Raw genomic sequence first — 12,054 nt, forward strand, 5'->3', positions numbered from 1 at the left:
AAAACAAGGTCGAGGGTGTGGTTAAAACAGTGAGTCGGTTCATGAACACTCTGAGAGAAGCCAATGGAATCTAACAGAGAGATAAACGCAGTATTAAAGCTGTCATTCTCAACGTCCACATGAATATTAAAATCCCCTACAATAATAACTTTGTCTGTTTTAAGGACTAAAGTTGACAAAAACTCTGCAAATTCAGATAAGAATTCAGAGTACAGGCCAGGTGCTCGGTACACTATAACGAAGAGAATTGGTTGCAGTGATTTCCAACTTGGGTGCGAAAGACTAAGAACAAGACTTTCAAATGAGTTATAGTTTGGTTTAGGTTTAGAGCTGATTAATAGGCTAGAGTCGAAGATAGCTGCAACTCCACCTCCTCAGCCTGTGCCTCGAAGAATGTGAGTATTAATATGACTGGGAGGGGTGGATTCATTTAGGCTAACATATTCTCCATCACCCAGCCAGGTTTCAGTAAGACAAAATAAATCAATATCATAATCTGATATTAGTTCATTTACTAGTACACCTTTAGAAGAGAGAGATCTGATGTTTAAGAGTCCACATTTAACTCTCCTATTCGTTTGCACTATTGCTCTTGTGGTTTTAATTTTTATGAGGTTTTTATGCACAGCTCCTCTTCTGTTTACCTTTTTAAATAATTTCGATGGTCGGGGGACAGACACCATCACTATAGGATTTTCACTAAGTAACTCCTGAAATGGAGGTGCAGAGAAGTGTGTTAGACTGCGACTCTGCGTAGGGTTTTGGGTGGGTAACTGCTGAAAAAGAAGGGCAGAGAAGTGTGTTAAACTGCGACTCTGCCTCCTGGTCTCAACTCTGGGTTGTCATGGATTTGGTCCACTAATAAACTTGGCCAGATTTCTAGAAATGAGAGCTGCTCCTTCCCAAGTGGGATGGATGCCGTCTCTCCGGATCAGACCAGGTCTTCCCCAGAAAGTCTGCCAATGATCAACAAAGCCCACATCGTTTGCTGGACACCACCTCGGCAACCAGCGGCGGAATGACGACATGCGGCTATACATGTCATCACTGGTCAGATTTGGCAGGGGTCCAGAGAAAACTACGGTGTCCGACATTGTTTTTGCACATGTACACACCGACTCAACATTAATCTTAGTGACCTCCGATTGGCGTAACCGGGAGTCATTACCGCAGACGTGAATAACAATCTTACTGTATTTACGTTTATCCTTAGCCAGCAGTTTCAAATAAGACTCAATGTCGCCCGCTCTGGCCCCAGGGATGCACTTAATTATGGCCGCTGGCTTCGCTAACTTCACGTTTCTCAAAATGGAGCTGCCAATGATCAGAGTTGGTTTCTCAGCGGGTGTGTCGCTGAGTGGGGAAAATCTGTTAGAAACGTGAACAGGTTGATGGTGCCCCGTTGACTTTGAATGCTTACGACTATTCCTCCTTCGGACAGTCACCCAGCCCCCCCCCCCCCTTTCCTGGCTGCTCAGGAGATGCCGGAGGACGGCTACCAGAGGCTAACTCAGGCCGTTCCGCACCGACTACCGGGGACTGGCTAGCTACAGTAGCTAAAGACTGATCTACCAAGGTGCGGAGCCGGACTTCTAAATCACTGAGCCTCGCCTCCATGTCTATAAATAAACTACACTTATTACACGTACCATTACCGCTAAAGGAGACAGAGGAGTAACTGAACATCTGACACACCGAGCAGGAGAAAGTAGGAGAGAGAGAGGGAGAAGGAGAAGCCATCGCTAGCTGCTAAGCTAAAGTCGCTAACGGCTAAGCTAAAGTACTGTAGCGTCAGCTACCAAAACTTTAGAACAACTATGAGATTGAACAGCAGTCACTAAAAGATGGAAAGAACTGTGAGTGCTTAGGCAAAATTACTGTAAAGAATAAGTGTTTAGCGGACAGTTGGCCGCTGTAATCTAACAAATGTAACTGTTATTTAGCGAGAGCAGCACAACACGGTACCAACACACAAGCACCGGAAACGGAAATGAGTCGACACGCTTACCGCAATACGTGTATATGTGTATATATGTGTATATATATATATATATGTGTATATATGTATATATATGTTTGTGTGTGTGTGTATATATATATATATATATATGTGTATATATATGAGAAAGAGAGATATGTGTATATATATATATATGGAGAGAGAGAGAGAGAGAGATAGCAGTTTTAGGAAGTGGCACAAGGTTTAAATAAAGCCATCTGAGGAGAGTTTAGGGTGGAAATGCCTCTGGTGAAAGAGATTAAAACTGATAAAAAGCAGCTGAAACATGACAAGGAGCACTGTTGTTTTGTTGTAAGAAGTCACAAGCCAGAAAGGTTGGAACCCACTCTTTAACAATATATTGTATTTTATATGGTCATGCATTTTTTGTTTATCATACAAAGTTACAGACATACTTGTTATTACAGCTGTCAGATAAATGTAATTGAGTTAAAAGCACAATATTTCCCTCCGAAATTTAGTAAAAATACTTAGTTACTTTCCACCACTGTAGTTTTTGTAGGCACGTACTGGAGGGCCAATGAGGTTTGGAGGGCAGTTGCTTAAAAGCAAGTGGTGTGTTTGTGTCTGAGTAGGTGGTTGCGGGTGGTGGTTTTTTTTTGGTGGTGGGGGGTGGGGGGTTACATCCATTCCCTGCTGGATGTTGAAAAGTGCAGCGCAGCAGAAATGCATTCCAAGGTGGGGGGAGAGCTGCATGGGTTCCACGACTATCAGGTTCTTTGGCTGGGCTGCGGGTTTGGCTCCATCGTAGCTTAATAGCAGGAAAAGAGGGGAGAGTGTATAGATGATTAGTAGTGAAGGGGCCAAACCAGAGAAAAATGTTTTAGCCCCAACCTTTTATTGTTTATAGATAAAACGCTTTGCCAGAGCCATTAAAAGGCAAGCGAAGGGAAGAGAAATTACAGCCTTGCACCATTAAGAACAAAAACTGATTCACTTTAAGAAGAAAAAGCTGCTTGTGATGTGATGTTCAGTGCATCTTTGCATACTGATATGTGTGTATGTGTGTGTCATGTGTAGCTCGGAGAAGCCTGCAGCAGGCCCTGTAGCCAGTCTGACTGCTAATGAACTTGGATCGGCGTTTGTGAGCGTTGGGGCTGAAAGGGCTCTTTCTCCAGCCACTCAGCTGTCACTAGCTGACCTACAGCTCTCTGATTATGTCACTGTTGCTTAGAAGGCTCTGCATTCATCCATCATTAGGCTACCAGTCTGGACACCCCAATCAAATGCCCCATTAAAACCTTCTACTGGTCTCTCAGTTTGTTCGCTGATTGCAGCTGCTGCTCCTTACCAAGACAACCAGTGTGCCAAAGTAATTCAGTTTCATCTCTTTTTCTCTTGCTTTCTCTTGGATCGAATATAGAGTAGAAATGTAAACAACACCTGTTTATAAGTCATAAAACTAAAAGTTGGGCATCATCACATCCACCAACATACTAATCAGATCAGAGCCCAGCAACTCACTAAATACCATCTATTCTGCCAGTAGTGGAAAATAACTACGTACATTTACTGTATTTGAGTACACATTTTGAAGTAAACTTTAGTATGTATTTCTATTTTATGCCGCTTGTCACTTCTACTCCATTACCATTTAGAGGGAAATATTTTACTTTTTACTCCACTACATTTATCTGACAGTTGTAGCTGATAGTTGTTACTTTGTGGAATCAGATTTAACATTACACATATAATAAATTTCTAAAATACAATACATTCCCAAAATTCTAAACAGCGGTTCCCCTTTATTCAAATTAAACTAGAATGTGTTCATTCTAACCCAGTGTTTGACATAACAAAAGTTTTACCCCAGAGTCTGCGCAATAGTGATCGGGGTTGGAGCCACAGTATCAATGTCCCGCAATTTGCACAGGCTCACCAAAACTGGACAGCAGAAGGTTGGAAAAACGTTACCTGGTCTGATGAGTCTCGATTTCAGCTGCGTCATTCAGATGGTAGGGTCAGAATTTGGCGTAAACAACATGAAAGCATGGTCCATCCTGCCTTGTATAAATGGTTCAGGCGGTGGTGGTAGTGTCATGGTGTGGGGGTATTTTCTTGGCACACTTTGGACCCCTTCGTATCAACTGAGCATTGTTTAAACGCAATAGCCTACCTGAGTAGTGTTGCTGACCATGTCCATTCCTTTATGACCACAGTGTACCCATCTTCTGATGACTACTTCCAGCAGGATAATGCACCATGTCATAAAGCTCAAATCATCTCAAACTGGTTTCTTGAACATGACAATGAGTTCACTGTACTCCAATGGCCTCCACAGTCACCATATCTCAATCCAATAGAGCACCTTTGGGATGTGGTGGAACAGAATATTCGCATCGTGGATGTGTGGCCGACAAATCAGCAGCAACTGCGTGATGCTATCATGTCAATATGGACCAAAGTTTCTGAGGAATGTTTCCAACACCTTATTGACAGTATGCCACAAAGAATTAAAGCAGTTCTGAAGGCAAAAGGGGGTCCAACCTGGTACTAGCAAGGTGTACCTAATAAAGTGTATATCGCAAGAAGAAAAACTGCATTCCATGATGCAAGAAAAGTAGTATTATAACTTAGTTTTCTTCTCTGCCATTGCCGCTTGTTGGTGCGAAATGCATTCTGGGATACTTGACTATCAAAAGTCCACGCAGATAACCACCCGATGCATGCTCGGTAAAACAGACAGAGCAAGAGCACACTTAGGTCTTCTGAATTGGAACAGTACTTGGGTTGCACATAAGAACCCGATTGAGAAATGCCTGCAGCAAATATTCACAACGGTTTTATGTTCCATACTGTTCTGCCACCAGCAGTTGGTTTCAGTTGAACATTATGTTGCTAAAGCAACTTAACCGACATTGTTACGGCTCCATTTTGCCAAATCGGTGACCAAGCAAATATTGACAAGCATCTTTCATCATCTCCCTTTTGGGGCATTATCTTTAGGTGCACCTTTTATTACAGCGATTTTGTGGTTGATGATTTAGTAGAATTTGTTTTTTCTATGATTAGCTTACTGCTACATGAAAAAGCTAGCCACTATACTAGTGAGTCTACTGTCACGGGAAATGTGTTGTTAATAAAACATTCTCTGTTTTATTAGCAACACATTGTTAAATTACTGTTGGGATTTAACTATTGTAACTCTTGTGGATGTGTATGTTTACCATGAATTAATGTGTTGTACTTACTATGGGGACTTAATGTTGATCTTTCACTGGTGATACTTTGTTTCCTGACTCCACTGCATGCTGTGTGTGATCGGCCTCTTGGATCTGGAGGAATCCATTGAGCACCGGTTGCCAGGGGTAACGGGCCATTGGGAGGAGGTGGAGGAGGAGGGGTCTGATGTCCACCCGTCCACACCTCCTCTCTCTCTCTCTCTCTCTCTCTCTCTCTCTCTCTCTCTCTCTCACCCACCCCAACCCCCCCTTCCCACCCCTCACATGGGCTTTGCCTTTGGCTGAACGCTGGGATTCTTTCACAGAGGCTGCTGGTTGCCAAGAGAGATCGAGCCCAGAAAAGCTGGGCAAATGTATGTGGGTCACTGCAAGTCAGAAGGGGGCTTTTCATTCTCCTCTTCCCTCCTTTTTTCTCCTCCTTTTTGTTCCTTTGTTCTTTTTGGCTCTATGGCTCACTCCTTCCACCCTCATGAGTGAAAAGATAACATTGGTCTGTGTCAGTCCCGTTTATTATTTTCCTGCATGAGCCACTGAGACAAGGCCCAATAAGACATGGAGCTGTGTCCTGTTGACTTATTAACTGGGTGTGCACACATGTCTGCGTCTATTTGAGTGTGTATTTGTGTTTGTGTGTTTGGCTTGTGTTCCTGACCCATGGACAAACAAAACTTTCTACGAGAAGGGGGACAGACTCCACTAAAAAGGATCTGGAGCAGATGTTTCGTTGGCCTCAGTCTCACTTCCTTTCACCAGCTCTCAACTTCTGCTTTCCCTTCCTCTTTTTCTCTGATGGAAGCTGAGTGGTTCGTGCTGTTTTTGTGGAAGCTCGTTGGTCTGGCTGACTGCACGGACGCGGGAAAGTAATCCAAGCTGTTGACACTGCAGGGACAGATCAGGAGACAGCTTGTGCTGTTGGCTGGGGCTTTACCTTATATGTTTGTCTCTGCCTGCCATATGCGCTGTTTGTCTCTCTCTCTCTCTCTCTCTCTCTCTCTTTTGCTGTTTACCTCTCTATTAACAGACAATCAGAAAAACACCCGCCAGGGAGGGAGGCTTTTAGACCTGAAAGGTTCATCAGTGCCATCTCAAACAGACCTTTGAAATCTCTGTCTGTGGTTACATCTACATAAGTTTCAGGTTCTGGGGATTTTTTCTTTTTTCTTTAACATGTGTCATCTCCTTTTGAGGCAGTGAAAGTTGAGTGTGTGCACAAGAGTTCACTCAAATGCATCATTTTACTGTTTCACCCTCTTTGTGTCTCTATGCTTCCCAAGGTCGAGTGTATAAAGTCTAGATATCCCAGATATCCACATCACAGCACTTGCTATTATTTCACTAGATTGATATCAGGTTGTCTGACACCACCCTCTTTCTCCCCCATTCGCCCTTCTGCGGCAGAGTTTCTCATTTCAGCAAAGACAATGGCCTGTCTATCCTGCAGTACTAAGTAAATGTCAGGTGCCCTCCTCCTCATCCATTCACTGAAATGCCCTTGGCTGAGGGGTAGATATCCATCTACTAGGGTTTGTGTACATGTGTGCTACATGGTACAACTCCAGTCAAGTCACTGGATTGAGTTTCCATAATTGTGTATAGTTTACAAGAACTTACACAAGCTCAAGGATAGATTTCAGACATTTTTCTCCAATTATATCAGCTTGTGTTAGATAAGCAAGGGTGTAGCTAGGGGTCTACACAACACATTCTCAGGTCCAAACTTATTTGTTTATCAAACAAACCTCTGACTGAAATTATGAACTTGGGTCACTGACCTACCTGAGAGTCAGTAACATGACTGCAACAGCGACAACTTTTTTGCTGATCAATTAATCATTTTACTTACTTCTTAAGTTAAAATGCCAAACATTCACAATTCTGGTTCCAATTTTGAATATTTGCAGGTTTTCTTGATTTTCTCTTGTGATAAACTGAATATGTTTGGGTTTGGGACAAAATATATTTGGACTTTTTTAAAACCAAATAATTAATCAAGAAAATAATCAGCAGATCAATTGGTAATGAAAATAATCATTGGTTGAGCCCTAGTACTGTCAATAGGCAGGGGATTTTTGTTCCACTGCACAGGAAAAGGTTATTTTCTCCTGTTTGCTTCAGAGTGACTCGGAGAACACGGAACCACAATTTCCACAACATGTCATTTTTAGCAACTTTGCTTTCATTTTAGCAGGTGGTAACATTAAATTTACCTTATCTACAAGAGTAAACAGAGCAGAGAGTGAGTTTGCTGTTAACACGTTACTCAGAACCAGTCCGACATATATATCTGTATTTCTGTAACATGTAAGGAAATAGAAATAACATTGATGTTGTTTCTCTTTCTTTTCTGCAAGAAACACTTTTAGCAATTTTCAATAAATTGTTGATCTACGTCCTGGATTTTCTCCTCAATCTCAGACAAACTTTTCTTGTGTTATTTTTCTCAGCAGAGCTTACTCTCACTCTGGCCAACCATTGTTTGTCTTCAACGCTGTTTAGACACTTGCTAATGTTCCCCACTCAAAGGAAACTGCGGGCAGTCGTTGCATCCTTCTCCTCCTCATGGTTGAGTTGAGAGACTAAACTTTAGAGTGACACAATGTAACATAATTATATACAAGAACGAGGCAGACAAGGCGAAGAGACAGACGGTTCCTTCAGGAGTTGGTGGTGCCCAAAATGAAGCTAAAAGAATAGTGAATATTGGAGTGACATTCATCAGGTGATCAGAAACACAGCTCTAAATGAATGCTAATGTTGCTCTGCATTTGCTGAATGTGTCTGAACTGTTTTCTTAACTCTGGTAACGCAAGTAATGTATATCACCTACGAAACGTTAAAATCAAAACTTTAAATAAGTCAACACCGAACTCGAGCCTTGGTCTCCTGAGGGAAAGTCTTGAGTTTACTTGTCACATCTATTCATCCCTATCACCTCCTTATGTAGATGCTCTATATACTGCATCTGACTACTTCCTTTGCTACCGTCATACTGCCACTAGAGATCGCGAAACAAAACGTAAATATTGGTTGTAATAAGCTGCTTGACTTTTACCGCCGTTTATCTGGTAAGGATGGGTTAGATCTTTTTGTACTCTCAGGTACAGGCAGACGGTGGATTAGTCCTGGATGGAAAAGGAAAATCCTCATCGTCATCTTCCTCCTCCTGCTTTTCCAGAAAGGTCAGCTAAATGAAAGGAACGTGGCTCTAATATAGATCAGGGGTTGTTACTTCTGGAGGGACTGACGGCATGTGTTATGTTATATCATTAGGATAATAATTCCTATGATATAAGACACCTCTGGCAGTCTTCAGCCCTTTCATATCCCCTCTCTTTGCTTTGGACATCTGGCAGACATACGCCTCAGGCTCACAGTGAAGGGAGGATGTGGGGGCAGGGATCGATTCCATAACTCTGTGGACTGTTGACTGAGACCTTCAGCGTTTTCACTGAGAGAAATATGGCTCTTTCTGGTGTGAGCGCGAGCATTTTTGTGCCGTTTTGTTTGGGGCAAATAAACTTTTGTCTTAAGACAGAAACGTTTTTCTTCTGTTTTACTAGAGTTTTTTCCCCCTCATAGTCACCTGATTTCCTGTGTCTCCTTTGAACATTTTTCTTCTCACTTCCTACACAGCAGGTTTCCACCAGATATTTCTAGTAGCCACGTCTTAGTGGTGATGACAACAACATGTGTGCTGCAAACCTGCTTTAGGTATAAGTGTGATGTGAACAATAGGTCATATGTGTTGTGACTGACTTATTTATAAAGTCCTCTGAAGCCGTATTTCTATCAGACATTATCCAGGGCCTGCTTGCAAAGGCTGTAGTGAGAAAGGATAGTGCAATATGAAAGAGGTATAGGATTTGGAATTCCTGCATGATATAAAAGAAATAGATAAATGTAATTGCACCCACCAGGAAACATGAAGTGCCACATACATGCAAAATACGGAACAATGGAAGACTTAGATATCAGAGACATGATTATCTTCAAAGCTGTAGCAAATAACAGAAACAACAACACGTTATCACAACATTGCATTCTCTTAACCTCTGTCGCAGCATCTCCTCTGTGGCCCTCGCAGGAAGCCTCCAGTCGAGCTTCATTCATCTCGCCGTTTATTTTCTTTCCTCTGCGCGTGTCCAGTGAGAGCTTTGCAAATGACCTAGTTTTTGTAAAGACTCAATAGGGATCGTTGTGCGCTCCTCATGCCAGACAGGTCCGGGGACAGGCCTCGCCAGATAGCGTGAGTGTGGAGAATCCCTCAGTAGAAGAAGTATCCACACAGTACAATAAAATATTACTCAAGTAAAAATATGTAAGTAAAATCACAAAAAGAGCCAAAGTGACACCTTCAAATTGCTTGTTTTTTACCAACCAATAGTAAAATCTCAAAATAATTTACTGTAATTTAATTCAGTTAAAATCTGCAAATCTTCACTTTAGAGAAGATGGAGCCATGATATTTCTGGCATTTGTGCAAAAAAAAAAAAAAATTACTTTAAAAAAAGATGATTAATCATTTAATTTTAATTTTCTGTCCATTGATTAATTGATGATTCATGTAATTGTTTCAGCTCTAATCGTTGCGGTAGTGTAACCTACAGCAGTATATCCTATTTCAAAAGCTCTTCATATGCTTTTTTTATGCAAAATCTTAATTAGTAAACTAACTAGTAACAATAGCTGTAGAGTCTAAACATAAAGTGGATTGAAATGAAAATACTTCAGTTAAGTCATATTTTTACTTAAGTACAGTACATAAGTAAATGTAATTGCTTACTTTCCACCCCTGGAGTCCCTGCACTTGATTTGGAGGAATGGGGGTGGCTGAAGATCAAGTGAGTACACCTTTTGGAGTAAACAAAATCAGTGTGTGTGTGTTTGTGTCTGACTACTATAACCAGTGACTGTGTTGTAAGCCAGCTCTCCAGAGTCCCTGCTCTGCTTCTTGTTCTTTGTAAGTTAAATTAAAAATTTATGGTGCACAGAAATTGAGGGTGGGAAAACAAGATCTGCTGATCATAACGGGGTCTGTTTTGGTCGTTTGGTATTTTAATGTCGCCATTCTCATTGGTAATGTGCAGTTGGCTGTTCTAGGCTTTAATGCTGGAGGTACACAGCAAGCTACCTCATGGAAAATGTGCATCATTACCACACTTGGCCTGGCGCACAACAAACATGCCGGCACACAAGGACACACATTCAAACACACACACACACACACACACACACACAGGATTCAATGTCAGCAAAGCCATACATACCATAAAGTAACTCTGTTTAACACAAGCATACAATTTTTCAAATGTCTGATCCATCACTTCCTGTTCCAGTAAGGGTGATGGGTTGGGGAGGGGAGGGGGGGTTCTGGGCAGCTCCGTCTAATGAGCAACTCTTTCACCGAACCAGACAGTTTATGGGGTGGCTGCCAGCCTCATTAAGAGCAGCTCTTAATTGCCCTTTTCTAGCCAAAACCCAAAAGCTGAAACATCTGCTGGCCCATGAACCTTGTTCCTCCTCCCCCGTGCCCTCTTCCGCCCTTCATTCTACTCTGATACTGGCTGATCACTCGCTACCACCGCCACTACTGACTGTGTTGAACTTCCATAACAACAGCATTCAGGCAACAAGAGCAACACACTTATTGTGACGCATTTTGTGCTAAATAACATATGCAGCAGGTTAGCACTTTTTAAATGTCATTAGCATTCTGTGGCTACTTTATTTCAAATACAAATGTGATTAACGGATAGAAAACAATAATGTGGAGATAGAGGCCAATTAAATACCATAGGGTTGATTATATTACTGTAATGAAGAGTTTATTGGATGTCTTAAAGGTAACCTGTGGGTAAACATACAGCCAGTGGCCACTTTATTAGGCACACCTGCACAATCTAAAGCAGCCCAATACAACAGCTCTGCCATATTAAACTTCTATCTTTACGGACCTCAAATCTTTCCTTTTTTGGTGATTGTAATGTGTAAATTCAATAATATGTTATTTTCTGAGATCATTGTTAAAAGTCGTGTTGCACTGGACTACATTATGTCCTTCCTATTTACATACATGAGGGGGTCGAATATTAGAAAAACATCTGAATATAATGTAATTTAGTACAACACCATTGCTAACTTGATCTCAATGTTAAACCATAATTGATTTTTTTTTTAATAACGAACATTATAGGCATCATAAAAGTAGTTTTATGGCAGAACATTTCTATTGGATTGCATTTGGCTGCACAGCTGTACTTTATATAATTGACTCTAAGTGTATGTTTCTTTCCAAGAGTGTGTATCCTAAAGGCCTAACAAAGCTGATGAATGCATTTCCTTCTTCATAAAACATTTGCATACATGTTTACATGAGCTAGCAGTGTTATTTTTCTCTGCCTTTTGCCACATTTCTTGATCTGCTACAGTGGAGTAGCATGAACATTTAGCATGTCCAAGCTAGTAGTGCACAAGATGCTAACAAAATGGAAACATGCATTAAACATTGCTTCATAGCACCACTAGAATTTAGAAATAATGAATCAAATGACTGTAATTAGAAAAGGGTGACTCAGAGAATTATCACCTGACTCTGCAGCACATTTTAGCATCTTTCAACTCATTGTTTTGGTTTTACAGCCCACAACTTTACTGTTTTGGTAGACTCTCATCACTCTCATCATCATAGTTTAAGCTGTGGCAGGCAGCTGGTTTCACCAAAAGAAAAAAACACAAACAAATAGCAGACAAAGTTAGTGACTTACTGGTGAACATAGTGGAACATTTAGCAGCTGAAAAGTCTTAGGGCCTATTTAATACTGATTTTTGGTACACATCCATAGTTACACGAGA

This window comes from Micropterus salmoides, unplaced genomic scaffold (assembly GCF_014851395.1).
Source record: "Micropterus salmoides isolate LMB-PRFRI ecotype aquatic unplaced genomic scaffold, ASM1485139v1 Ms_hic_scaffold_19, whole genome shotgun sequence".
In the NCBI taxonomy this organism is placed as follows: domain Eukaryota; kingdom Metazoa; phylum Chordata; class Actinopteri; order Centrarchiformes; family Centrarchidae; genus Micropterus; species Micropterus salmoides.